The 6059-nt window shown below is 44.4% G+C and overlaps 1 pseudogene; it reads right to left on the reverse strand.

Moving 5' to 3' along the window:
• Window positions 1–230: 230 nt before the first annotated feature.
• LOC122901967 lies at window positions 231–1655 on the reverse strand (annotated as a pseudogene).
• Between the last annotated feature and the right edge of the window lie 4404 nt (window positions 1656–6059).

The following is a 6059-nucleotide window of genomic DNA, read 5'->3' on the forward strand; positions in this document are numbered from 1 at the left end:
AAGAGAGCGCTTGCCTCTTCTTTTGAAAGAAGCAATACATTTGTTCATTCTCTCTCTCCAAGCATCATTTCCCATATTATAATGAAAATGCTTACAAGCACCAACCCCAAAATTCTGTCTTCAAGGGGAAGGTATAAATTTTAAAAAGAGTGGTTCATTATATAAAAGTCAAATTCCAGCAAAACTAATGCTAAAAATGACATTAAATGTCTTAGCATCCACGTAATATATTTCCATGAGTTTTCTATTATGTACAAGTTTATTTTCCTTAAGAAGTAAAATGAAGTATGAATAGTACAGTCTGTGGTGTGGTGACATCAGCATCTGCCAGTTCTTGCCCATCAACGAGTCCCAATTATTTCAACGTTTTGGAGAGATTTGGCCTTGTTTATTCTTCAATAGAGGTTACTGACTGTAGGTAAAGTGTTCTATTTTTTCCCTCTAATGTAGCGTGATGGCTGGAGATTTCATCTGCAGAGAAGCACTATTGGTTAAATAATACAAAACCTCCTGTAGTTTAGCAGATGGAGAAAACTGAATACTTTGAGGAAGCTGACTACAAGCTGAGCAGTTTTCCTTTCTCTCTGCTTCAAATGTGTATGTGTATAGTCCATCTACATCATTGATAACCAAGTAATTATTAAGAGGAATATATGTACTTGTGGCTATTTTAAAAACCTCAGTGGCACACACAGCTGCTATGACCGCATTTGTAGAAGCTACTGCAGGAATTATTCGTTTTACTACTCCTTGAGTGAGTCTATAGGTCACACCCCTAATATTATATTGTGATGCACTCTCGAGGGACTTTTGGAAAATCCACTGAATATGATCAGGATCATCTCCATCTAATGGAATTCCTTCTCCAAAAGGCTGCTCCTTAGGCTATTGCAGTATCCTTACATACTCAATACAGTGTTCTGGTAGCCTGGGCATAGACGCAATGGTGCACATGGGAAAATTAACCTGTGGAGGATACAGTTCTAGTGTGCATTCAGTACAAGCAGTCATTCCAGGCAGAATCACCTGGGCATTTCCTTTAAACCTTCTGTCCCCCCATCTATTAAAGGGACAATGGAGCTTAGATCTAATACGCCATCTTCATAATTCAGAAGGGATATCAGCATACCATTTATCCCTCTTCTGGCTATGATAGAGTGCAGTCCACATACAATTATATGAAATTGTCTATAGAAAGTGTCATTAAAATCCTGAATCTTGTTGCAATGTGGAACTACATTGCAGTTAGGAACTCTGTCATTTAGAAATTCTGCAGTAACTTCAGCCTTAGGTCTTCCAACATCTTTGGGCCTAAATAAAAACTGTCTATTTAGATTGGAAGCATCTATAGTGTCCATGTCTATAACATGAATCTGTCTAAAACCAGACAACACCAGATTTTTCAGGAGCTCACATCCTAAGCCACCAGCTCCAATGATTAGAACTTTACATGTATCTAACAAAAACTGGAAAGACTCAGTTCGAAATCAGGGTGTGTGAAGGGTCTAGATCACTCGAGGAACTTCTTTACATGGTTCCAGAAACCTTCCCAGTCTCCAGTGTCCCCACACCCACCATCAACAGCCATTTTCTCAGCCAGCAGCTCCTCTATTCTCCTTCTTTTCTTCTCTGGCTCCTCGCCATCCGCCATATTGTTCTCCCCAACCTGGACTATTCTTGCTCCCACTCTAGCTCTCTCACTCTCAAATAAGTAAAGAAAATAGAAATATTTCTAATCATGTAATTAATTTATAAATCCTTTCCAATTTATGAGGACAATATTAGTAGAATGGATAAGGATACATGAGAGGTAGATCACAAGCCATGTGTTTGTTGAGTCTTGTTGCCATTCATCTTTGAAATCTACATACATCAATAGATTAATGTTTTCGTGAACATACGTCAATCACCTTGTGTTCTGAGATTATAAGTTAACCCTTCAGTTGATGTTATCATGGATCTCAGGCAGTGTATATATGTGTCAAACTTCCTACCAAGAGACAGTACCAGTGTCAGTTGTGAGAGCTAGTAAAGGAAAAGTCCCCCCGACCTTAACTGGCACAGTGTGCATGGTTGTGAGACCCCTCCTTTTCAGTGATACTGGTCTTTATGCAAGTACTGATAAATGGGAGCAGATTTGCTTTATTTCTAGCTATTGGTTACTGAAATACTACATTCAGCATCCCTCAGAATGTGACTCAGTTGTATGTGTTTGCAGTGAAAAATTGTCAGTGTATGAGATTGTATCTCATTTTCACCCTAATAAATTCCTTGAGAGGTATTTGCCCAGTGATTTTCTGATGTGAGTGTCCGGGGAAGAATTTCCCCCCTGTGCACTGGGATAAGTGTTTCCTCGGTGTGAGGGTGTCATAGTTGGCTAAGGAAGAAGGAATACCTGAGAACATTCCTTTCCTCATCACTCCAGGAAAACTTTCTTTTGTGTGAATCCTCCCAGGTCCTTCACGTGTTGGCTCCATGAGGAATGGGATTCCCACATTGATTTCATCAGCATTCAGCAGCAGCAATGATGCAGGGTGTCCCAGGAGGTCCCTGCACCTTCGCTTCTGTATGAGGGATGACCCGCTCTCTAAGATGGTGGCAGGAGCTCAGGCCTGAGCCCCAGCTGAAGCTTCTTCCATGAATACATAGTGTTAGTCGTTCTCCCTGTGTGAGTTCTCTAGTGTTGGGAAAGTGACCACATCTGGCAGAAGGCTCTGCCTCAGTGACTGGAGTCACAGGGTTTGTACTCTCTGATTTCTGTTGTGGTGAGAAAGGTGGGCACTCTGGGTACAGACAGGACCCCAGTAATGACAGACACAGGTTTCCCTGGTCTGAGTTGTCTGGTGTCTCCAAATGTGAGAGCTGTATCTAACAGCTCTTCCACGTTGACCACATTTTCGGGGTTACCACTGGTGTGGATCCTCAGATGCTGGCTAAGGGTATGGCTGTACTAAATGCTTTCCCTTGAAGATGGATTCAACCAGTTTCTGTCTGTGGCAACGTGCCCATGGCCTCGAAGGGATGCATGTTGCTGTGGGCTCTGGTACAGCAATGCCACCACATGTCTTCTAACCCATGTGAGGTCATGAGGAAATATAAGAACAGAGCTTTCTGAATGAAGTGTCTCCCACCCTTGTTACATCCCTAACGTGCCTCTCCCGTGGTTTTGCTGTGTGCAGAGGTGAGCCCTGGCCTAGAATTTTTTCCCCCATGTGTATCATGTCTACTTTTCTCAGAAGGGTGAGTTCTCTTATGTCTCCCGAGGTTAGAGCCCCGACCAAAGGCTCTCCCACACTGGGGATATGTGTGTGTGGTGGAATCCAGGATGAACGAGTTCTGATGTCATTTGAACTGGGGACACGTGGCTGAAGGTTCTTCCACATTGTCTGTAAATACAAGGTTTCTCTTCCCAGGACATAACACACATGGAATGAGTTGAGTTACATGAGAAATCTCCCTCCTGTGCCCCAGCAGTGGCCGTGTTCCTGTGCAGGGTGAACCCTCTGCTAATGGCAAAAAAAAAAGGAGTGACTGTGGAAGGACTGCTCACTCATGTTCCTCCCTTCCTGACTCAACATACGAATTCCAGCCCCTTTCCTCAGGAATTGTCTCTGCATCAACCTCTGCATGCCACTTGTAGTCAGGTGCTATGTTACTTTCTGGAATTCAGATAGATCTTTCTACATGGTAGCCTCACATCCATGTCAACTGCTGATTAAGTTTTAGATGTTTGAGTTTCAAACTATATCGGTGAGTCGTGTTCAAGACAGTGACTTTTACAGACACTCAGGCGCTGGTTTGACCTGAGGTGCATTTCAGTCCAGAAATAAAACTATTCAGATTTTTGTGCTATACTGGGGTCATGATGGGAGGCTGACTCTATGATGGGGTTGGGGGTGGTCAGGTAAAAGGGATATTTTGCAAGAACTTTGCGGTAGGACAGAGGACACACAGGATACAAGAGACTTTGCTCTTGTCAAATGAAGGTAGTTTTTCCTTCTAGGAAGGCATTAATAGAAGGATAGTTGGGAGCTTCCTGGAGGAATATTACTTTCCTCCTCTCACAAGTCCTTCTCAAGGGACTGAAAGTTTGAATAGAAATTTCATTTTCTTGACATTTCCTTCTTCCTCAGCCTTCCTTAGTGTGATGAAAGGGAGGGGGATGTTAGGGCCTTAGGAAACGGAGTTATGGGTCTCTGTATGGGAGCTAGCCTCTTGTTAAGAAAGCCTCTTCCTTGAGAACCATGAGGACTTTTATAAATTGAGGAAGACTGTTTTTGCAGGGTTTTGATCTCTATTTGTGGAGAATCTATTTTTTCCTTTCCTTATTTTAGGGCAGTGAGAGCACCTGAGGAATGTCACTCATATCACATGTTGGGGGTGGGGTCTTTGTTGTGTGCCAGCTCCTGCTTGGTGCTCAGCTGGCTTTCTCCTCCCTCCTCGTGTGCCCCTGAACAGTTTAGACTCTTCTGTCATTAAGGTTGTTGAAGGAGGATGGTCTCATCTTCTGTAACTTCTTCCTGCTGAATAGGGGCACGGAGTTGTCCCTACCTGTGGGTCATTCCTGGTCAGTTGGGGCGCCTCTCTGTCAGAGTTGTGAAATGAAGAGGCCTCTGAGTGCAGGCGAGAAGTTTTAACTGGATCCTGTTGAGTGGAAAGGACCATCTGTCCTCTGGAAGTTACTGCAGTGAAGGGTTCCTGGAACCACTTGCAGAGACAGCCAGGATGGATGGGGAACAACACAACAGGGTTAGAAGAAGAAAGAGAAGGCAAATCCCCATGAAGAGTCCTTTGATAGTGGGTGAGAATGCTCCTCCAGGCCAAGAGTTGAGCCAATCCTTAAAGAGAGGGATCCTTGGAAGTACAAATTTGGGCAGTGGTATCTGGTAGGAACCCAGAAATCTCTTTGTGGTAGTGGGAATGTACCCACATCATTCTGTCTTTAGATTGACACAAGCTCCACCTCGTGCAGCAGTTACAACATCTAAAGTCTTTGTGTTTTGTAGAACTGCTTCATGCATTGGGATCATTCCCTTGTTTCATTGAGAAATCCTATTGGAGCTGACATGTAGGGCCTTGACTGTGTACTTTGTAACAACTTCCCCATGCCACACAACATCCTCCAGCCCCAACGAGGGGCAAGATGGATACTAGGTATCCATGTCAATGAAACAGAGCACACGTGCACCGTTGCTTGAAATGGGGAAGGTTGGCTGGGTCGGTGATGGTTTTCATAATGAGCTCATGCATCTGGGCCCACCCCAAGTGTCCAGTGGCCTCTGGAGCTTGGGGAATCTGTGGGCACAGGTTAGAGGTTCAAGGCCATTTGTTCCAGCTAGGGGCCCTTATCTAATCTTGAGTCTCCTTGAGCTGCAGTCAGGCTTTCAAGGGCTCCTCCAGTTTGGAGGGCTATTCTTTGGATGTGCAATCATTTCAGGCCCATGTTGGGTTGGCGGGTTATGGCTTGGGAAGAAGAGCCTTTTCTGTCAATTGCTTCATGGGCGTAGCAGACAAAGAAGGTCTGTTGGAGTCAGGATAAATACTTGTAAGACTTTTGCCAATTACAACCAACAGGTAGGTAGTAGGATCTCTAATTTGGGGGCAGACATGTTTGCTGACAGGCTTTGGCCTCAGCAGTCTGAGTTCAATTGATGAGAGCATACCTGGTTTTTCCATGGAACTGTTGCCATTGCTAAAGCACCTGTCCTCTGCATTTTTGTGGGGCATCTTAAGTCTGATCGACGTAAGAACCTTTCAAGAGTTAGGAGCCATAGGTGTAGAGTTGTCGGGTCCAGGCCTAAGGGTGGCTGGGTTTAAAGTTGGGCGGGTTTCCGGTGTTAGTTCAGGCATATCTCAAAATGGAAGCTGGTACTTGATAAATCAGCCTCCTGTCATCGTTTGGTGGCCTTTATTCTCTGTGATGTTCTGGAGCTGATGCCAAGTCCTTAGAGTCAGGGACCATCCCCGTATGAACCAGGAAGTTCATTTTCCCAGGCGGGCAGTTGAATGCTTAGCTAAAGCCTTTGTTTGCCATTGCACTGGATCAGTAGTACTGGGAG

Source organism: Neovison vison, chromosome 3 (assembly GCF_020171115.1).
Source record: "Neovison vison isolate M4711 chromosome 3, ASM_NN_V1, whole genome shotgun sequence".
Taxonomy (NCBI): Eukaryota; Metazoa; Chordata; class Mammalia; order Carnivora; family Mustelidae; genus Neogale; species Neogale vison.